This window comes from Topomyia yanbarensis, chromosome 3, assembly GCF_030247195.1.
Source record: "Topomyia yanbarensis strain Yona2022 chromosome 3, ASM3024719v1, whole genome shotgun sequence".
Lineage (NCBI taxonomy): Eukaryota > Metazoa > Arthropoda > Insecta > Diptera > Culicidae > Topomyia > Topomyia yanbarensis.
In genome coordinates this window covers 115,382,271-115,406,779 of record NC_080672.1, presented here as the reverse complement: position 1 = coordinate 115,406,779, position 24,509 = coordinate 115,382,271, and the positions used below count along the sequence as shown (strand labels likewise).

General features: G+C 37.8%; 1 protein-coding gene across 1 annotated transcript in view; it reads left to right on the top strand.

Annotated features, from left to right (window-relative positions):
* The first annotated feature begins 12,345 nt into the window (after nucleotides 1–12,345).
* The window catches only part of LOC131692484 (uncharacterized), a 273,903-nt gene continuing 261,739 nt past the window's right edge, over nucleotides 12,346–24,509 (top strand). The window contains exon 1 of the mRNA XM_058979565.1: nucleotides 12,346–12,844. The gene's annotated coding sequence lies outside the window, so the exon portion shown is untranslated. The remainder of the gene's footprint in view (nucleotides 12,845–24,509) is intronic.

The window sequence follows — 24,509 nt, the reverse complement described above, 5'->3', positions numbered from 1 at the left end:
ATATCTCATGTTCAATCTTGATTATCTAAAAGTTCTTTTCGCTGACTTTGGTCGTACTTGTGCCATACAAAAACATCAAATAGTTTCAAATTTGAAGTTGTGTGATCGTAGTTCTTGATTGTAATGTACAAAAATTTCTATTTTTGGTGTAAAGTAACCCCCGTCAACGGTATTCATAAAAAGGAATCGTTAAGGTATTAAGAAAATGATTTACGAAAATTTCAAGTTATAGTGCTGTGATCTTTATGAAATTTGAGATATTTTTCCTAAACGTTTATATGTTTAAAATACCCATTAAATAACATTATCATTTGTTCTCGCGACAAACGTTTGTAACCCCTGTAGACACCGAACTGACGCCAGCTCCAAATAAACGGAAACACTATTTGTGTTCTGTGTGAATTATTTTCGGAATTTCCGTTTCGACTTCGTCTCATCAGAATCCAACATTAACTTCCCTAGTAACAATTGTGGTTTTAAGATAGTTTCAAAGCCACTGATAAAACATAAATTGAACTTGTAGCGTGCTATAAAACTTCAATTGTTGCTTGGGTTAGTGCTAAGACTAAGCGCTGAAGCTAGTTTCGCCGAATTGAAGCTAGTTTCAAAAAACGAACACACTGTGTTGTTTTGCAAGTGGGAGGGGAAATATAGCTTAGTGACTGGAGTCACTAAGTTAATTTCAGATTCTGATGAGACGAAGTCGATAACGAATTCCATAATTAATTCATGCACATTTACTTTCGTTCAATCAGAAAGGGCTAAACGTAAATACGTCTTTTTAATTATATTTTTAGGACAAGAACTACTTTTTTTTAAATATATGAATTATTTTGGCCTAAACATAATTTTCAATTAGATTCCAACAATAGCGCATCACTTGCATTGTTTGATAATGAGGTTATCGGCATGTGAACTACTCACAACTATTTTCCTGGCGTTCAGTCCAGTCTGGCTTAACACAGGTCTCAAATGTGGATACAAATACACCTTCAATTTCCAAAAGCTAGGTCTTTCCTTTACAAAAAAAACTCGAAAACGGCTTCTTTTTTGTCCCCAACAACAAACCACCCTCTTAATGGAGTTCTGAGGTCTTTTTGGTGTTGTATATGGCCTCACACATCAGGTATAAGAGTTTCAAACATTACCCAGAGTTTATTGATTTTTCCCTTCCCGCACATACAATGCATTATCCTTTTGACAATACCACCGTACTGCACTTACACGATACATCAGTTTCTGATATTTTAATCGTGCATCGTGTTCTATATTCATACCACTCCTTTCGTCTTTCATCAATAAAAACGCTTCATTTATTCTGCATCCGAATAATGTTTGGATCGTTGTTGTTATTGTTGTTTACAATGGAACTTTTACCTAGATGATGATATCGAACCGTTTCCCTTTTATGTTGTTTATCAGACGGAGGAACTTTCATGTGATTGTACATAGTTCTATCGTGGGGTAGAGTGAATGAGTTTCTGTTCTCGTGTATATTTTACACAATCGTCAAAGCCTAACATAATGCTTATACAATTTTCGAAAGCAGATCTCGTTTAATTTCCCTATCCCCTACTTATGTAGTGTTGCCCCAAATACTCTCAAACAGCTGCCGAGCGATGTAATCTTCTTAATTTTAATAACGCATGCATTAAATTGCATTATGCATTACTGATGCAAAATGAATAATATATGCATTTTTTCTTCTTTGTTACATTTGCAGGTATGTAGAGCAATTAACCATTTCACGAATATTCTCGACAAACGATACGTGATTGTCGACGTTTTAGCTGAGGCATAAGTTACAAGGGTAAGTCGTTTGAGATTCGCGCTGCACATTGTAATCCGTCTTTGTTTGTCCAATAAAAGCACCGAAGGACCACTCACTCGGAAAATGACATTTCGTTAATTATTGCTGACTATGATTCTGAACAAGAAGATTCAGGAAAATCTAGAATCATATCCCATACTGTACTCGTCGAATGCTAACAGTGCAAACAGGAAACGATGTGCACATAATAATACATGCAACGTGCACTGCCCAAAGGCGTAGGACTCAGCGAGAAGGGTCATGGTGTGCTGCTAGTGTGCTGTACATAGATGAAGTTTTATCAAAAAAGTTTCATCGGATTCTTTTTTTGTTTGCTTTCTTCCGTGCTCTGCCGGCGAGCTGGGTGAGAGCATCACATTTTTCCATTAAATTTTTATCGCGTACTGTTTTTGTCACAGTTCCTGCGGTGTTTCTCTGGCGAAGTTTGCGTCTATAATTTAATGGCGTCGTTGTAAGGGATACATTAATTGCACGTGTTATCCTAGCGCTGCCTGTTTGGTTTTGTTTCCATGATGTGCGATTCTAAATTATAGGCTTGGTTTAAGGAATGATAAGTTCATGACGATGTAACATATGCGAAGAAATGTGAAATGTAGATATTATAATACTGGTTACCCCAAATTTGTAGCTCGTTAGTTTTAAAGCTCCAAGAGCTCCGTTGGAGGTCCACACAGTACCTATCTTGTTTCTGGTCGATCAGAACTGTACCTTCTATTTTAATTAACGATCGCATTATTTATATTTCTTCGTTTATACGATGAAATAATAGCAACTCTACCATACGTTGTCTCATTTGCTGGGTTCGCCATTTCTCGCTTTTTTGTGTTATGCATTGCCCGAGGAGTTTTTCTTTTGAAGTTGTTCTATGGCGCAATTGACGATAAGAGTTCTGTGTAACTGAGTACGGTTGATCGAGTAAACTGGATTGAATCATCGTTAACATGGAATATGCTGCACTTATGTGATTGTACCCTTTTCAACCAATGGGTGTACGGGTTCCGGATTAAAAAAAAAAGAAAAATCAAATGATAAATAATCCTAGCCAAATATACTCTCGTCCACGTTGAAGGGTAAGAATCAATACAGAATCATTTAGTGTTTCGATGAGTGAATATTTTTTTCATGTTTCCTTTATGAGTAAGAGTTGCTTCAGTATAACTGTAGGCTTGCAAACCAAAGGGATAAGCAAAAAATTCTTTTATTCCATAAAAGGGAATTTCCCACATAACATGAATTAAAGTGAGACGATACCCACTATATTGTAGACGGAAAAGCGCAAATTATGATCCGTAAGTCGAAGCAATTATAATAGCTGGAAACACATACAGCAAAATAGCAAATTCTTACTAAAGCTGAAATAAAAAAGTAAAAATAGTTTGGAACACCTAGCCTAAGATGATACCATATACAGTAAACTGAAGTAGATTTGAAATAATGAACTAATCGATATGATTGTCTCACCAATCGAATATTAATATAGTGAACCCATATCACTATCAGTCACTTTTTTCATTTTGGCTCTTGCTTACATTTCCTCTATTTCGTTCCAGAAACGTGATGCCAAATTGTCTGACACATAATATGTCATCCAACACAGTTTGATTCCTTTAGAGTCAGTTTCTAAGCCCCTTTGGTAGGGTCTTACCAAGTATTAGCTGCATACCTACACTCATTTCTCTCTATGTCGATATTGAAGGGACCATCGAGATAGGTAGAGACCAAGATGTTGGCTACACAGTGCAGAGAGAATAAGATATACCAACGTCTCCATGTTGTCCCACTTATGATCACTGCTGCAATGATCAGAAATTTCTGCGAGCAAATGCCCAAGAATCAGAACTACCTGAACAGAATTCAGGAACAGTCATCAGTGTGTGTTTAGACAGTTGAGTACTACATCTTCGTCAGACGAGTATGAAATTTTTTTAATTTTTTGCTTCAAATTACTGTGTCTGGAGATTGGCTCAACTCATCTTGATGTATAAGATGTTTTTACGTGTAAAACTATCTGAGAAACACTATGGCTTAATCATTTTCAAAATAAAAAATACACGAATTGTGAAAAAAATGCAATTTAAGCTTTAAACTGGAAATTTAGCATATTTGGGAACCTGTCACGTATTTTTCATTTATAAAATTCAGTGCTTGCAGTTTTGAAAAGTATTTATTCATTGTGTGAAGGCAGAGAATTGCCAAATCATTGTTTGAACTGAGTTTCCATTTATGGTTGACGGAAGCCTGCAGTGGTGACAGTAACCGCTTTGAGCAGTTACCTGTAGCCATCCTGGGACGGTTTGTTCAGGAATATCAGTTTCCTGGATGAGTCGGACTAGTTGCGGAAGGTTTTGGGTGTCAGATGCGTTCCTCTCCAAGAATCAAGATATCAAGAGTTAGGATCGCTGCATGCCGCTGAAAATGATTGTCACCATGGAACGAATGATGAATGGTACTGTGTCTAGCAATAAACACCAAATCCTTGAACACCAACTCCGTTGTCTGGAACGAAAAGAGAACCACAGTACTACACAGCATCATTAACGACCAGACAGAGACAACGTTCATTATTGGATCAAGAATTCTATGAAGCAGACAATTTAGTGAGATCTTTCTTTTTTACAACATGTTTTAATTATTATATTTTGATTATTTAACCCTCATCGTGCCTATAAGGTTTGTAAAGAGCGAGTTAAGGCGCTATAACCTTGGCTCATTAGTCAGGACAGGGCTAAATACCGCTGTCCCATCCCAGGAACCAAAGGAGTGACATTAACCCTCTTAGCAAAGTCACTCCCAACGATTTATCAAACCCCCATCAAATTGAAACGGTTGTGTACGGTTGTCCACGTTTCTTCCTTATTCAAGGTTCAAAATAATTCGTTGATTAAATTCTTCATTATTTGAATAGTTGGATTGCCGTATAATTTTAAATCATTTTCATTTTGTACGCTGCACAGTTGGCCTGGCCGCTTTAATGCTAATGCCACAAATGTTAATAATGACAAGAAAAATGGTGGGCGAACGTCTGCAATTTTCCAGGATCCCTACATGTATTGGCTGTGTATGTGTAGACTAGACTAAACTGGAAATTTAGCATATTTGGTTATACTGTAACCAAAAGAAAACTATTTTTTCTAGATTACCTGACTCATTTCCTTCAAAATGCTTCTCACCGATTGTTTATAGACCAAATGAAGCCAAAGATATGAATGAAAGTTAATAATTGATGATTTTTGTGGACAATTTTCCATGCAGGATTATGACACGCCATACAAATTTTGTCCTCAATACACACCTATAACACGTGTGAGTGCGACTTTTGTTTATATTTTTAGTAAAAGCTCACAACGTAGTCGACCGATCTTCGTAATATTTGAGAGATTAATACAGAATAGATAGGAGCATCAATTCACAGTGTTTTAAAACGTTGTTTTCGTGCTCAAAATTAATGGCGTCTAAACCATTGACTTTAGAGGTATAGTTTGTTCGGAGAAGTTGTTGTTCTTATGATTGCGCATTCACAGGAGTATGCCGTTCTGTGATTAATTCACCTATAAGTGATATACAAAATTTATTTTCCGAACTAATTAAGATAGAGACTTTGTATCTTCGGCAAAGTTCTAGCAAATGTTACTACAAAAGAAATTGCTGAAGACATCATATATCTAGCTTTAGTAGTTTACGAGTTATGGAACATATTATATGGAAGATTCCTTAAAATTTAGCTACTTATCGCAGTGTGCTTGAATATTTCATTTTATACCACTGAGATGGCATATTGTATTGAACATAACACTCGGGGAGAATCGCGTCGACTAACAATCGGGCCACTATATTAAAGTAAAAAGCTAGTACTTTCAGTATGTTGTGATGTTGTTTGCTCCTTTTTGCTCCTAAAGCTAGATATGTCTTCAGCAATTTCTTTTGTAGTAACATTTGCTATAACTTTGCCGAAGACACAAAGTCTCTATCTTAATTAGTTCGGAAAATAAATTTTGTATATCACTTATAGGTGAATTAATCACTGAACGGCATACTCCTGTGGATGCGCAATCATAAGAACAACAACTTCTCCGAACAAACTATACCTCTAAAGTCAACGGTTTAGACGCTATTAATTTTGAGCACGAAAACGACGTTTTAAAACACTGTGCAATTGTCTTCTTTGAATTGTTTATATAATTTATAAGCTTCGAGATATTCATTCTCAAACTTTAAAAATAGTTTTTCTCGAAATGTGCTAAATGGCGTTTGTCATAAGATAGCACAACAGCGACGATTTCTGTATGCTTTGCAAGCCAACTGATATGCCTCCGATCCGTCCCTGCGTCTGCGATTCCAAGCTCTTCTACATAACTTTTTGAGTTGAACTAGTTCGGTATTCTACCAAGGTGTTCCACGCGTAAATCGAAGCTTGTTCCACAAGCACGCGTAAATCGAAGCGGATAAGCCTCTTGGTATGCTGCTACTAAGATTGAGTTTGTTTTATCCGTCGGAAGATACTCATAAAACCCAATCGCCAAACCCTCTTTGCAGAGGTCCCAGATCGTAAATTTGGGACTGCGATATGTGACGATATCTTTCGAGACGCTTGAATGATCAAAGATGATGTACTTATAATCAGATAACGACGGTTCGAGCTCGTTTGGTAGGAGCCAGTTTCCCAACTCATGCTTGATACCGTCAGAGCAGAGAGTTATATCTAACACCTATTCTATTCCAGCTCGTGCAAATATTGTGTGATTACGTACATAGTATATGCAGTTTTGTACTACTACTGTCTAGTATATGCAGATTTGTGCTACTTAAGTATTCTATCAACTCGGTGTCTCTCAAATTGATATCTGAGCTGCCTAAATTATATGGTGGGCTTCGGCATCATTGCGAAACCCATTTCTGCTACAATATGATAGAACCCTTTTGAAGTCATCAGAAGGTGATGGTTTATTATGCGGTAAATATGCCGAACAATAGATGTTTTTCTTGTTTGTGTTATCTACAGTCATATTGGCCATGGCAGCACAAATATCGTGAGTTGTGAAATCGGATATAAGACATGGGTCAATAGCACTATTCGCTAGTGCTGTTTTCCGAAGTATCTGATGTCCTTTGGCGCTCTCTGGTCGCAATTGAATTTAATGAAATCATGAAATGAAAAAGTGAACAAAATTCCTTATATATAGGCAAAAGAGTAAATGAAAATCATTTTAGAAAATTGAATTATTACGACCGTACCTTCCGTTGAACAACATTGATTCTTTTTGCTACACTCAGGCAAAACATATAACGAAATTCATAAGATTTATGTTATGATGCATAGAAAAGTAACAAAACTATGTTTTCATAAGATTAATTTGAAAACGTACTACTTTTATGGTTTTCTTGGCAGTTTATAAGGTATTGCATGTGCAGGTCATTTGAATTTCATACGAGCATCTTATGATTCTCATAAACATAAGAGAGGTGTACTAAATTTGTCTTATGGAAAATCAAAGATGCCTTTTGAAAAATGAAATCATAGCAAACTGTTTTGACAAAATAAATGCCGTTTCATAAGATAATCTTATGATTTACATAGGTGCTACCTGTGGCTAAAAAATATACGATATTCTTATAATTTTAGCTATATTTTTTGCCTGAGTGTAGGATATCTGTCAAAAATATTAACCCATGTGGCTAAATTCACTGTCAAGGAAGACAGATAGTATCAAACGGGGATAGTACTAATCCCCTTTCAAGGTTATTCTGTGCAATCTCCAACTCTTTAAAGTTTTCGTTTCTTTCTTCTTTCATGTGTGCGTTAACCGCTAGACGACGAGTAGAGCAGTAGCAGTCTTCCATTTGTTGTGAGTTTTCTGGATACCGTTATCTAAAATAAGTACCGCTAGTATTTTACGATTCCCTTTCTTGGTTCTCCTTCTAACGTGCACTGGACGTTAAACTCGTGCAAATACTTCCCCTGACAATAGTTCGCCTCAAGGCGAGATGGACGTCGAAATTCCCCGGACAAAACCGCGGCCACGGAATTCTTCATGCCAAAGACAAAAAGTGTTTGAATCTATTGCAGATTTCTCGAGTTCTGACGGAACGATATTCGGCCGTGACAGAAATATCGAAAATTAGCCCTGATAAGCTTCGGATAGTGGTAAATAGTTTAAATCGGACAAATTATATTGTTGGCTACCGGCCTTTTACGAAAGAGTGCAGAGTATATGTGCCAGTTAATCAGGTTGAAGTATGTGGGGTCGTCTTCGATTCGAGTTTGAATTTCGAGGATCTGCCGACACATGGAGTTGGCGGTTTTAAAAAGCCCACACAGAATACAATATTTTGCGATCTTAAATTTATTTTCATGTACGTATTTGAAACATGACTATGAATGTAAAATTAAGTTATGCGAAATGTTAACGAATTTTATTATAATTTTACATTTTTGATTTAACATTAAAATTTCATTTAACGGCAAACCAATGAACTTTTAAGTATTTTTAATCTAAGCATATTGCTGTAAAATAAATGACATGTAATATCACACGAACGAAAGTGTGAAATCATATGCTTTTTGATGATCCAATTGAATGCATCTAATACAATTTAATTTTGAATCAAATTTTGAATTCAAGCTTTGTATGTTTACATTTGTATTGATTTACATGTCGTTTAAATTTCTTTGTTTTTGGTGTGCATGCTTCAGCTAGTGAAGATACTGAAACTGCTCGAAGAAGTACTGCTACAAAGCCGTGTTCTTCGAAATATTTTCCAGCGACGTCATCATATCCCAGAGATATCATAAGATTTTGTGCATTAAGCTGGAGTCTCGAGGGTTTCAGGCTCGAATCCCGCCTGTGGGGTGTTTTTTCACATAATTGCTTTCGTTAAACTCACCGTTTTGATCTGTTTCCCCGTTGAATATCACCAAAAAAGTCTTGAATAAGGTATTGGCACTTATGAGAAAACCCAAAAAAATGAATTAATTGTTTTGTTAAAAATCATTCTGAAAGATTAAGGGCTGATCATATGTTCCTATATGTATCAAAAATGGGCTCACTCGGTTTATGTAATAATAGTAGAATTTAATGACATAATTCTGTTATGGATACCCCCGGAATTTCGTGGATGTAATCGGAATCGTGAGATCTAGTCCATCCGAATCCTGAGAAGGACTCAATCAAAATCCTGAATATGATAATGGGTGATCAGTAAAAAATGAGAGTTTTCCAGTCATGTAGCTAAAAAGCAAAAAAAAATCAGCGAAATCAGTATGTTTTTGTTAAACCAGGCCTCGGAAAAAATCTTGAAAGTTTGAGCAAATTCTATACATTTATTTTATGAATATTGGAGAAGGGCCCTGGTCAGCCGTACGACGTAACTTAGTCGCGATGCTCTCACAAAAGCGCTGGACGGCACTGGCGGCCATCTTCCGGGTACAATTTCGGATCCTGGTGGTCAACTGCTTCGTATTCTTGGCCAGCCAATTATTTTTGTACACTAGTGCACTGAGGGAGCCGAAAAAATCCTCAATGGGACGGCACTGGGGCAAGTTAGTCGGATTACTTTCTTTTGGCACGTAAGGTATCTTTTTCTGCTCAAGATTCTCCAGCGTCTTCTTGGCGTTATGGGAAGACGCCTTATCCGGCCAGAAGACGTATTTATCATTCGCATGATGCTCCTTTAAGAACGGCAGAAGGATTTTCTCAAGACATTTCTCCTGGTACACTTGTTGATTGATGGCCAGACCGCTCGGCTTGAACCACGGCTTTGAAATCCCTCTGTCCAATATGGCGATGCACAGCATAACTTTTTTGAAATTTATGCTTAAACTTATATTTTACATCGGGGGTGTGGCCGACTTGTCGTTGGAATAGTAGCTGGCATTTCCTGTAATGAGTGTCTTCGAGAGCGGAAAGGAACTTTCGTCGTCTAGCAAGAACGACGTCCCGCGGTAGTTCTTCGTCATCCATCGGCACTGCGATTTTACGATCGCTATCTGCTCGTCCGTGTACTCGTGGGACCGAGTCCTCTTCCGACAGATGATGTCCTCCATCTTGAGGGTTCGGTGAATCAAAGTATGGGAGCAGTGATATTATCGGCCGGCGTCACGCAAACTCGTTCCGTCCTTGTTGTCAAACAGCCTTTTCAACGCTTCCTTCTTCTTCTTCGTTATTATCTGCGCCGGACGGTCGCAGACGGGCTTCCGCTCCACGCTCAGGGATGCCGGGATGCGTTTCGTAAAACCGTACAACACGATCGCGAAGTGCTTGCTGTTTCGACGTCATCTACGATTGAACTGACAGCACTCGAGCGAAAAGAAACATGCCACTTTCCACCCATTTCTAGGGAGTTCAGAGAGCAATTCTCTTGAAGAGAAAAAAAATTACGCTCTTTACTTTAATTACAGAGAGGTATTGAATTCATTCTTATTTTTTATTGAACAACCGTTACCACAAGAATGTTGAGATGGATTATACTAGAATCTTAAGGAAGAATTCCATCACAATCCTGAGCAGAACAACGACAATATTCAGAGAGTGAGAACTGAGTGAGGTTATATTGGCATGCTTAGAAGTAGGGTTGCCGCCTGTGGTGAGGCGTTGATCCGGAGATTATAAATGACCTGGGAGTAGGCTTCAAGAAAGACATGAGCATACACTGAAACCATACACAAATTGAATCAAAGCGTTGTTGGATATTTCTATACCGTTTATTCAAAACGTAAAATCTAACAAATGTAAACAAACTGAGTTTATTATGCCAAATAAAAGCTAAGCATTGACTCTTTATCGTCCACAAATAATAGAGTACAATGATAACTCTTTATATGTTAATTTAATCTTAAGTAAAAATGTATACCAAAGCTTTGCTAATATTTTGTAGATGTGATGTTTTGCGTTGTGATGTTTCTCCAAGTCGACTGTAGTTAGTATGTTTTTCCAATGCCAAACCTCATATCTACACTCTCGGTTGCAATACAGCACATGAAATATTTCACAACTACAAACCCGTCTCTCTAAACGTCACAGTAAAATGTGCCATCTACAAACGGAGTTGCCAAGACCACATATGTAAAAGAGCATAATAGCAAAAGTGATCGGAAAAATGTAATAAAATAATAGTTATCATTTATCTCTCTATTATCTTCGCGAAAAACATGTAATATGCTTATACGATCCTGCAATGCGTAAATGCAGAGGTGATAGTAGAATTAATAGCCTTCTGTGTGCTTTAATTGTTAAATAAATTTGAAAGTTGCAAGGAAATTTTTGCACGCAATTTTCTCCGTTTGACGTTTTTGTTAGATATGATGTAATGAAAAAACGCTCTAGATTTAGGAACACACTAATCGTTTTTCATTACCTGCTGAGATAACAAGTGACAAGTATTCCTGTGAACCTCGTCAGGATATTAATCGAGCACTGGTTGGAAGATTAACGAAATATACTCATTTGTTCACGTTTGTGCACAGTGTTGTCGGTTTGTGTAGGTGTAGTGTCAATTTCCCTGCTGAATAGCGTAGTTGTAATTAAGTTGGTTTTGTATCCACGTTTCCTTGTTTTTCGTGTTAGATCACTCCGAAACACTTGGTATGAGGTGGTATCCAGTTAAACCTATTCCGGAACCGGTTTGGAATTCTAAATGGAGTCTGTAAAGATTCCAACTCAAATTCAACAATCGATTCCGACTCAAACCCGGATGGGGTGGCAACCGCCATCCAGAATCCTGATAAATCTTGAAATTGTTTCAAACAGAATCGTTATAAAGCCTATATCGGAACAATCCGAGTGACCCACCTGGGCCAAATAACAATTTATTTGTCAAAATCGCTCGAAGTTTCCGAATTTTCTCCGACCAGAGAGTTGAGAAATTTTTAAAAGTAGTTCAAAACTCCCACCCAATGCACCGGGCCCGCATATGTAGAAGCAACGTAAATAGCGATTCTTACACGAGACGACTCAATTTTCAACACACAACACAAGTATGCATCCAAAGCGAATTTCGATAAAACCATCATCAATACGTCAATACATAAATAGTAATTTCTCGCGTAAGACCTAATGAAATCTATCGCGGTATGTATATATGAATAACAACCGCATCGTGAACATGACTCACCTACATAATACTGCGTCATCTTCTCGGACCCGGCAGACTGGGCAGACTCTCCATCAGTAAGCGTGAACTTTCTGTGTTTTGCAACGATTTGAACCTCTCGGTATCTCTACACTTCGCCGCAATCAACCCGTTCCGGTGGCGTGGTTTGTTTTGGTTTTGTCCATTCCAAGTCTCAATATTACCGCGCCTGAGAGGGAGATTGCCGGCTAACGAAAAACGATAAAATGTTATGCTCGTGAGAGCATAAACGACTCTCCCGTTCCAATGATGTTGCCGAGCATAGCATAGTGCTGTAAGTGCCCCGATGAAAACAACAACAGCAGCGCGAGTGCAGGAGTTGCTTGGATTGTACCCGATGCAATAGCAGAAGTAGCGGGCGGGCGGTTCGCTTGCTTGCCAATGACCGGGACCGGAGCACACGGCGCGAGAGGCGAACATGGTCTATCCGCAGCAGAGCGGGCCGGTTGGTTGAATGGAACACATGCGATCGAAATAGGAGGAAGAAAAATTGAAATTTGATTCAGCAGCACTTGCGATGCGATGCGGCAAGAGAGTTTGTTTTAGTACATCGTGAGCTTTTGACAAGTGAACAACCGCATTACCTTCCTTGTGTACAGGTTATTCCGGGTGGGTTACTGTACCGGAAGGTCTATCTGGAGCGTTGTAACAGACGGATACCCATGCCAACGATAACAACAAAACTGGACTTCGGAAGGCGTCCAATCGCGCGCGGGGTTCGTATTGTGCACACGCGACCATATTGACGTTACAGTGTCAGCTCGAGATCGATTTACTGCCCGAAATCATAAACAAGTGCACTACTGCCGATCGGTTTCAAAAGTGACGTGTCTAATTAGGCCTAGTCGAGTGAATTTTATTGCAATGGTGCAGCAGTAGAAAGAAAAAGTGAGTTCTTTTTTTAATGAAATGAAAGCGAAAAAAAACCAAATGATTACAAATCTATTTTTGTATGCTCTGGGAAACTCCGAGTGTGGAAAACTGTCGGAGAAAAGGCGTGCAACACGTTCTCCATGACAGTGCGTTGAATTGTTGTTGTTTGGAAAGAAGCTGTGAAGAAAATTAGTGACTGTATCAAACGAAGAGGATTACTCATCAACTGAAGTGATGCGTCTTTCACTGGATTAGTTCGGTAGCACTGGGAATGACGCTTTCTATTGTTCACCCCCTACATTACTCATCAACTGAAGTGATGCGTCTTTCACTGGATTAGTTCGGTAGCACTGGGAATGACGCTTTCTATTGTTCACCCCCTACAGGTCCCACATATCATTCCATAGAGAATTAAATTACATGCAGCTGATTGGTCTTCCGTGTTGGAAGAAAACGAGGTATCTTCAATTGAATTAGTGACCCCGTATGCTGCTGGTCTCATGCCAACTGGGGCGGGTCAGATAACTTCCCCCTCTTTCAATCAATAACCTCATTCGAGAATACATAATTGGTTATCTATTCAACTGGGCCATCCAGCAATAAAAATCACACTCGAAAACATAAATGTGATATTCTGTCTGCTGGTGGTGAGCCTCTCCCGTCCACTGTTCGACGATGATGATGATGATGGTTTTGCTGACAATGATGAGGTAATTTCCTTCCGATTTTGATCCGCTAGAGTCCATTAAAGCTATTCGGAGGAAACCACTGCAATCAATCGAGTGTTGTGTTGAGCCCTACTGCTTTGATGATATGCTGGGCGTGTTGAATTTCCTGCAGTAGCTTGGATCAAGATAGAACATATGGGAACCATAAAGGAAATTAAATTGGGGATTTCGTAGTTCGATAGTAGTGGTCGTGCGAACATAATGCTCGAACCTGGTGGTGATGTGGCGTTTGCGGTGTTGTACTCTTTGGTCGAGTTGCAGATTAATGAGTGTGGAGATAAGCCATCTTCAGTTGGTGTGATATAGTTTATTTGATGTACTACTTCTTCACTAAAAAAAAAGGAATTAAAACTGTTCGAAGTTTTTTTCAAGGCCTGTAAACCTTAGAAGTCTATTCTAGAAATGGCTGGACCGATCTTAGCACTTAAATGCGTAATATTGTTTTAAAAAATCATTGCGAAAAACTTCCCATCATTGCCGTAATAACGTAACAAGCTGTAAGACAATTTTCACAAAATTCGAAAAGATTTTCAGCCTTTAAGGGTTACGTAAACTAGTTTCGAATGAAAATTATCAACCAGAGAAAACACTATCAATTTGTCTTAAATGTTGATGTTTAATTTCCAAGAAATGGATAATTGTATGAGCGAAATTTTTACAATTTTCTTGTTATTGAAAAAAGGCACTTAATGTAAGAACGGCCCAATTTCAAACAGCTTGTTTCGAGATTTGACGATCGAAAATAGTCTTATAACACTGTTAAAAGAATACTTTTTTTCTTTTGCTTACTGGAATTTATTGGTACCAAGGTATTGTTGACCAATTCATGTTTTTAGTCGCCTTATCTTTGAGATATTTTACTATCGTGTTTATGAAAAATATAATACTAACATTTAAAACTTTCGATTTCCAGTAATTGTGAAAATCTTGGCCACATTAAAACATATAGCAAAAACCAGTAATGCGCTGCTTTGAGCTTTTTGGAGTTAGGCTGTTCTTGCGCAGAGGCCTTCAAATGTATTTTCTCCTAATATGAAGTACTCCACGAGAAAACATAAAACTTGACCATCCCCGATTCGATTATTCGGTTTATAAACCTACATGTTTTCCACTGGCAATTAGGGGAGAGGGGGTAACAGCGCTACACATTTTTTCTACGATTTAATTTTGATGATAATACATGTTATTTGTATAACCAAAAGTGATCCATAGTTCCACTCTGTTGTTAATTAATGTATATATTTTTTCCAGCTTGTAAAATTCACGGGAAATAACTTTTTTTAGAAAATAAACAGTCGGTGCTAAAATTTACCAGTTCTACCTACGGGTGGGATCAATGAAACACGACGTCATCTATAGTGTAATATTCTACTTGTACATTATGTTCTTTGAACATTACATCCTAGCGATTCTAATTAAAGTTATGTTGAGGCAAAAATCGTTTGTTTACGAAAGAAATCACTGTATCGTCGCTTAACATCGGGCCACCATATATGCATATAAGCTGCAAACCTGAAAGAAGAGATAATTTTTACGAAACTTCTTTCACCATTTCGCAGTTACCCAATGGGTCTATTGATGAAAATTGTCAAATTACACAGAACCATGACAAGCTACCACAAATTTTTTTTCGCGGCAAGTGATGAGTATAACATTTGCTATTAATAGCAATATACTTAACATTTATTTGATGAACTCATAAAAATGGAATATTGTTTTCCATTGTAAATTTACTCTGGCTTTTACAAAACAAACAAATTTAAATTTAAAGAAATAGAGATATCAGAAGTATTCCAAAATATAGCAACACGTGTAATTAATTAGAAATCATGAAATATGAGGGAATAAGACAATTATGATTCTATTACGAATGTTTCATAGTTCCTACTGTTCCACCGTTACCCGGACCACTTGGAAAAGGGTTTATAAGTTTCTGCTTGCACCCCCTAAAATGGGAACAGTATTTTATTCAGCAAATCTATCTGAGAATGAGTTAAAGGGATTTAATCCTTCTTTCCGAGAAAAAATATACATTGAATAAAAATATATGTGAAAAATATAATTTATATTTATTTCATTCTTGTTTATTTTCCGTCGCCTTGTATTCGCACTGAGTGCCAATCAACGACGCCAGCGCGGTGACTCAACCATCTGAACCCTAGATATCGACCCATCAACACATAGACCGAAACCACCGACCTTACTTCCCTTCCGAAGGAAGACGTGATTACAGATTTTTCACCTCAGAAAATCTCAGCGACATCGGTTGGGATTGAACCGAGACCCACTGGGCTGAGTGACGGTCACGCTTACCACTCAACCACTGCAGCCGTCTAGCTTTTATTTTTGTCAGTGAAAATCAGTAAAAATTGAAATATTTCAAATGTAATAGCATCATTGGGAAGCAATCGGTAAAATAGTTTTGCTAACAAAAACTTTGAACATATTATTAAATTTCTTACTAGTTGACACAAAAAAATTTCAATTTCATTTCAAATCAAATTGATCTGAACAAAAAAGTTCCAAAATGTGACAGTTATATATTTTAGAATTTGTTTCAACATAAACAATTAGTTTTTGTAATTAGGCAGTAATTAACGTTTGTCCATTAAAAATCAAGAATTAATTTGGGGAGTGGGCGTAGCGTATTGGTAAATCGATTGCCTTGTACGCAGCGCACCTGGGTTCGGGTCCCGACCCCGCACATAGGGTTAGAAATTTTTCCTAAGAGATTTTTCTAACCCGAAGAGGCGAATGACCTTAAGGTTAAAACCTCTATAATTGAAATAAAAAAAAAAAGATGGGTGGGTAATGTCTGCGACATAACCGGAGAGATGTAGAATACATAAGGAACACGTTCTTCAAATATGTTGATACTCATTGGAATTTTCGGACAAAAGGTGATTTGGGCGAGGAATATTTCAAATTATTCTTTACAAAAATGATGGTGGTCCTGAAAAGGACCAGTTTTGTTGGCGTTGTTGGCCTTGGTGAGGGAGATGGCTAACGATGAAATTAATTGTTAGCATGAGGAAGTCGCGTAGTACTGGCCAATGGAAGAACAGATAATAATTGATTCCTGAAAATCAATTTTTCTTTATTCATGTAAATTATACATACTTACAAATCTAACAGAAGATTCCTGATCATATTTCTGAATCATTAGTGCGAACATTGTGTAATTTGGTTAAGTACAATGAAAGTTACAAACTTTCCAAACTCGACCTTCTGTTCCTTCAGAAATATTGAAATGGGGTGTCTATATTAAACCGTTAGTCGTGGTCACAATAAAAAAAGATGGGTGGGTAATGTCTGTCACATAACCGGAGCGTCGTGATTTCAATTCGAGACGTTAATTTAAATCTAATAATATTCAACAGAATCACGTTTGAATGGGAAATTTTCAAATAATTCTCTATGGTAATAATGGTGGTTCTGAAAAGAACCTTTGGTATCGGCGTTGGTGTTGATGGTGATGCGCTGGATCGTTGGATATTTTTGGTATGATAGTTACGTGCCTGGCGAACTGTTTTGTAGCCTCGAACAAAACGACAAGACGGGTCCCATTACGGCTGAACTTTATAAGCTTAGCTCGACTTTGAAATCTTGCACAATCTCACGAATCAGACACTAGTAGGGCCATTTTGTTTGCTACTAGCACGGAGCTGCACAAAAAAACCAGTTAATGCAGTTAGTTCACGGGGGCTGCCAAAAAGCTTGAATATAAGCATGCGACTTCAACGTTTCTCTTAAACACATGCAACAACACATTCGTTTTGGTAATACTGATAATAACAGTAGAAAGGAATGGAAAAGCAGTGCACGAAACGAGCGAGAGGATAATTTAAATTTTTGTTCCGTGTGCAAGCTACTTCTTTCCACACAACGTATTATGTTGCTTGTTGAAAATTTGCTACACACCTTAAAATGAAAGTTTCAGTTTAACTCTCACTAGAACACAATTGATTGGTCCTGAAAAGAACCGTTGCTTTTATTGTAATTTACGCCCACTCCCACAAACCGACCAAGTAGGCATCACTGGCTTCATTACGGCTGAGTGTTGTAAGCGTAGCTCGACTTTGAAGTAATACACAACCTTACGAACCAGACGCTGGAATGTTAGCCAGCGGATTAGTTGCTCCGTTGCCCTCTAGTTGGGGCGAAATACTAGCACGGCGACAGTTCCTGATCGGTAGTTGGTTGCGATGGGCCACCAGTAGCTGGGGCACTTTTGCGGACCGTCATCATCGCCAACTTCTTTCCTCCGGTGGACTGGCTGCTTGCTAGTGCTTGAACAAATACGAATGATGAGAAAAACCGACCGACCAATATTCATATATGAAAACACGAGAAAGCACTACTATCGCTCTCCCGCTCGTTTTCGTGCCATTCCTGTGCCTTTCCTTTCCGTTCGGCTACCAATACTAGCATAACCAAAACGAATATTCTGTCCTTCCATCGCCTTCAATTTAGTGGCCAGTGCTAGCAAACTTGCATGTTCAGTTTTTCAATAACAACATTTTCAATATTTTCAAAGAATGTTGCAGATTTGAAAAGAAGGAAGGAGAAGATTTTCACAAATTTAAATTCTTTTGTCTTATTTGTTAGCGCTGATAAAGGCTATTTAGTTTGCTACTAGCAAGGAGCTGCACAAACAAATCGATTTATGCAGTTAATCAACGGAGGCTGCCAAAAAGTTCGAATAAAAGCATGCGACTAGTGTACTTTGCATATTCTATATTTTATCAATACTAGAGAGGATCAATAAAATAATTCAAATTGTTATAGCAACATGCAATTGTGGCAACACTGGCCATGAGATGGTGGGAGAACGCGCACATTCGTTTTAGTTATGATTGTAGTAGCAGCAGAAAGGAATGGAAAAGCAGTGCACAAAAACGAGCGAGAGAGGATAATTTAAATTCTCTTTCTTTCTTTCCACACATCGTATTTCTTATATAGCTTTCTGAAAATTATTTGTTATACACCATAGAATGTAAATTTCAGTTTAACTCTTATTAGAACACAATTAATTGGTCCTGTAAAGAACCGTTTATTGTTTTATTGCGGGAGCATAATTCAGACGCACTCCCCGCGGACGCGGTGAGCCCGTTTAACTCTTATTAGAACACAGATTAGTTTCTCTGTTGCCCTTTAGTTGGGGCGAAATTCTTGCAGGGCGACAGTTCCTGATCGGGTTGCGATGAGTCACCAGTAGCTGGGGCACTTTTTCCGACCGTCGTCATCGCCAACTTCTTTCCTTCGGTGGACTGGCTGCTTGCTAGTGCTTGAACGAATACGAATGATGAGAAAAACCGACCGACCAATATTCATATATGAACACACGAGAAAGCGCTACTATCGCTCTCGCTCGTTTTCGTGCCATTCCTGTGCCTTTCCTTTCCGTTCGGCTACCAATACTAGCATAACCAAAACGAATATTCTGTCTTTCCATCGCCTTCAATCTAGTGGCCAGTGCTAGCAAACTTGCATGTTCAGTTTTTCAATAACAACATTCAAACAATATTTTCAAAGAATGCTGCAGATTTGAAAAGAAGGAAAAGATTTTCACAAATTTAAATTCTTTCGTGTTATTTGTTAGCGCTGATAAAGGCTATTTAGTTTGCTACTAGCAAGGAGCTGCATAAACAAATCGATTTATGCAGTTAATCAACGGAGGCTGCCAAAAAGTTCGAATAAAAGCATGCGACTAGTGTACTTTGCACGTTCTATATTTTATCAATACTAGAGAGGATCAATAAAATAATTCAAATTGTAATAGCGACATGCAATTGTGGCAACACTGGCCAATTGCTGGCTGGGGGAACACGCACATTCGTTTTAGTTATGATGGTAGTAGCAGCAGAAAGGAAAGGAAAAGCAGTGCACGAAAACGAGCAAGAGAGGATAATTTAAATTCTCTTTCTTTCTTTCCACACATCGTATTTTTTATATAGCTTTCTGAAAATTATTTGTTATACACCATAAAATGTAAATTTCAGTTTAACTCTTATTACAACACAATTAATTGGTCCTGTAAAGAACCGTTTATTGTTTTATTGCGGGAGCATAATTCAGACGCACTCCCCGCGGACACGGTGAGCCACAAAGCACTATTTTGCATCCTCGAACAAACCGACCAAGTAGGCATCGTTGGCTTCTCGGGGCATCATTACGACTGAGCTTTATAAGCGTGGCTCGATTTTGCAGTCCTGCACAATCTCACGACCCAGACGCTGGAACGATAGCCTACTCTGTTGCCCTTTAGTTGGGGCGAAATTCTAGCAGGTCGACAGTTCCTGATCGGGTTGCGATGAGTCACCAGTAGCTGGGGCACTTTTTCCGCCGTCGTCATTGCCAACTGCTTTCCTTCGGTGGACTGGCTGCTTGCTAGTGCTTGAACGAATACGAATGATGAGAAAAACCGACCGACAGATATTTATATAATCGCGCTAATATGCACTACTATCGCTTCCTCGCTCGTTCTCGTGCCGTGCATGAGCCTTTCCGTTCCGTCCGGCTTCTAATGGCCTAACCAAAGGAATATGCCGTCTTTCCCCCACCAACTGCTCTCGTCAAGCAACCCAATGCGAATAACCATAGGAACAAACATGTAGTGGACCTATATATAAACTTTTCATTATTTTATTGTTCGGTTGGTCCACCATTTTGACGGCTCTGTGCGGGATGGGCTGAAAATTTTCACTTTTCCGAGTCGTTTTCGAAAGATTTTTCAAAACACAATTTTTTGTTATTAGTGCATGTTATACATACTTCAAATTTTAATACAGCATAGAGGAACATATTTGCAACAAATTGGCCTAAAAATCAAATCATTCTGTTAGGTATGATATAAGTTATTAACGTTCAAAATCTGACGCGGCGCCGCAGCCGATATTTTGAAACGGGACCCCTATATTGAAACCTTAAATGTATTCTACATTAAAAAAAAAAAAAAAAAAAAGAATTAATTTATTTAAAATCTCATACTATTTGCAGATAAAGCAAAATTTTCCTTCTAGAATGTCAAATACTCATAACTAAATTTATCCGAAATGTTTATTTCGAGTTATTTTAGATTTTTATTCAACAAAATGAATTAATTTGTTAAATTACGATCTTTTCATAAGTTATTATTCTTCAGCTAGAGCAATTTGCCGAAATAAAAATGAAATTCCTTGTAACTTGCCTTTTGACACCAAGGCACAGTAGTCAGAAACGTCAAAAACTTGTTTTAATCCACCTAGCGGTGCAATTGTGCCTTTCTCCGTTGTCCAAACTACAATCCCATGGCTGGTTATGTTCAACACAATGGTGAAAATGTTTATTACATATTCAGTACGATTTGAACATACATACAATGGATCGACAGGCAAGATCTTGAGATACTATATGCCGACACTGAAACAACGCTTGAAACCAGCGGCGGATCAATGAGGAAGATCCGGTGGTCCGGACCGTGCCGAAAATTTTCAACTTGTTAAGAAATTTTAAACTAGTTTTAAATTTAAAGTAGCAACCCCTCATTGCATACTCCTACCTAAGGCTTTATAGGTAAAAAAATTAGCCGGGATTGGGTTACCGATTTTTCGAGTGATTACATAACCTTTCTATATGAGAAAGGCAAAAGTCCAAAAAAGTCAATTTTCGTCAAACATTTTTTTCGAGATATCATCAAATCTCAACGTTTCATGCATTTTAAAGCCATTTGGCATCAAAAATGCAAATTCGATTTTGAAATTTTCCCTTACTCCCCCCTTTGAGAATTTTTCATTTCAGTTTATATGGGAATTTGCTGTGTCGTCGCACTCTTCAACCCGTAACTCCGGAACCGGAAGTCCAATCAATAAAAAAATCAATAGCAGCCGATGGGAAGGTTGTACCTTTCATTTGAGACTAAGTTTGTGCTAATCGGTCCAGCCATCTCTGAGAAACAGAGGTGACATTTTATTCCACATACACCCATACACACATACACACACATACACTCATAGACATTTTCCGATCTCGACGAACTGAGTCGAATGGCATATGACATTAGGTTGACGATTTTTAGAATGATTGCATAACCTTTCTATATGAGAAAGGCAAAACGTGAACTTAATTCACTAGAGGCTGAACCATCGAATATATTCCCAGGGTTTCTTTGGGGGAATTGTTCGTGTGAATATTCCCTACAATCTGTTAAAAATTGAAATTTAGTATGGCTTACTACGATCGAACTAAAAAAATAGCTTTTTGTGCTGACGAGGTAGAAAGTTGGTGTCTTCGACAAAGTTTTAGAAATGCTCCTAGTGAAAAAAATTGTTGAAGAACTTGAGCTTGTAGGATTAAAGGCTATCGATTTATAAGGCGTATTCTATGGCAACCCCCTTAAGCCTAGTTTTTTTTTAAATAGAACTTATTCCATTGTGACTTTTCGTGCAAACGATGTTCTAGATAGATGTTGAGGTATTACAACCACCTAATATTGTTAAAGACTGTATGTAATAATACCCATTCGTTTCAAAGTTTACACCAACTTCGACTATGTATAAGAAAAGTGCAAACCAAAATGCACGAACAGGCAGTGCTGAGCTCCCTCACGGTACTGATGGCAAACCAGCTAGACAAAAGAAAATGAAACGGTTAGCAGTTAAAGCAGTAAGCGATGCTTTTTGAGTTACGGTTCTCATTCCAATGAATTGACAACAGTCAGACGGTTCGCTTCTGAATCTCTCACTCATTGGAATCATTATTGAGAGGAAGGGAAATTGACCGTCGTTTAATTAACAATATAAATACGGTTATGACGGTCATCTTATTACAAACAACGAGCTGGAATTAACAAACAGGCGGTTTCACATAAATAGCTGTGCATAAAAGAAACTGAAAGGTGGAGAAAAAATCAACAAAGCACCGCATGCTGCCTGAATACAATACACTGATAATATTTAGTTTACCATATCAATCCAAAATAAATGGTACTCAATCTGTCTCTCATTTCAATGCGTTCTCTCTCGCACGGCTTCTGTGAGAGATAGTTAACTGAAGCACTATCCGAGGAAAATGGAAATGAAATAACCGTCATTTTTGTGGTGATACGGTCACTTCATATTTACCGTCACAAAACAAAGACTTCGTGAGATTGCACAGCACTGCGAACAGGCACTTTTTTCACTGTCTAGACTATGCACAATAAAGGTAAGAAGGTTTGGTCCGTGGCACTCTAGAACCCTATGAATATGGTAAGGTTACTTGACCATGTTTTCTGACTTTTCCATACAAAAACCCGCAAAAAATTTTTTTCTATTTTTCCTAGAAATTTAGTAATAAATGGCATGACATTCTTTTATAAGCATTAAATTCATAAATTCATGCATATCGCATGAATGTTAGCTTCAGGTCAAGGAAGATGATGCATAAAATTGCTTCATTCACTGCAGTATGAAATATTTGGAAATATCCAGCCGGATAATGCAGTAATTATATCGAAAATGTGTATCTTTTATTTCTTTTTATTTTTTTATTTTGATTACAGAGGTTTTAACGTTAAGGTCATTAGACTTTTCGGGTTAGAGAAATCTCTTTTTGGAATCGAACCCAGGCGAGCTACGTACGAGGCAATCGATTTACCAACTACGCTATGCCGCTATGAGGGGACTTTTATTTCTTCTTCCATTTATAAAAAATCTTTTCTCCACATCGTTATCGAAGAGGGAAGTGCTATTTATTTCGGTGCAAATGTTAAATTTTCTATGGCCTACTATAATCATGTTTATTATATAGTATTACAAAAGACGGCGATTTTCACACACACACACACACACACACAAACATTGTAAAATATCTAAAATCGCCAATATGGGCGTGTTGAATTTCCTGCAGTAGCTTGGATCAAGATAGAACATATGGGAACCATAAAGGAAATTAAATTGGGGATTTCGTAGTTCGATAGTAGTGGTCGTGCGAACATAATGCTCGAACCTGGTGGTGATGTGGCGTTTGCGGTGTTGTACTCTTTGGTCGAGTTGCAGATTAATGAGTGTGGAGATAAGCCATCTTCAGTTGGTGTGATATAGTTTATTTGATGTACTACTTCTTCACTAAAAAAAAAGGAATTAAAACTGTTCGAAGTTTTTTTCAAGGCCTGTAAACCTTAGAAGTCTATTCTAGAAATGGCTGGACCGATCTTAGCACTTAAATGCGTAATATTGTTTTAAAAAATCATTGCGAACTTCCCATCATTGCCGTAATAACGTAACAAGCTGTAAGACAATTTTCACAAAATTCGAAAAGATTTTCAGCCTTTAAGGGTTACGTAAACTAGTTTCGAATGAAAATTATCAACCAGAGAAAACACTATCAATTTGTCTTAAATGTTGATGTTTAATTTCCAAGAAATGGATAATTGTATGAGCGAAATTTTTACAATTTTCTTGTTATTGAAAAAAGGCACTTAATGTAAGAACGGCCCAATTTCAAACAGCTTGTTTCGAGATTTGACGATCGAAAATAGTCTTATAACACTGTTAAAAGAATACTTTTTTTCTTTTGCTTACTGGAATTTATTGGTACCAAGGTATTGTTGACCAATTCATGTTTTTAGTCGCCTTATCTTTGAGATATTTTACTATCGTGTTTATGAAAAATATAATACTAACATTTAAAACTTTCGATTTCCAGTAATTGTGAAAATCTTGGCCACATTAAAACATATAGCAAAAACCAGTAATGCGCTGCTTTGAGCTTTTTGGAGTTAGGCTGTTCTTGCGCAGAGGCCTTCAAATGTATTTTCTCCTAATATGAAGTACTCCACGAGAAAACATAAAACTTGACCATCCCCGATTCGATTATTCGGTTTATAAACCTACATGTTTTCCACTGGCAATTAGGGGAGAGGGGGTAACAGCGCTACACATTTTTTCTACGATTTAATTTTGATGATAATACATGTTATTTGTATAACCAAA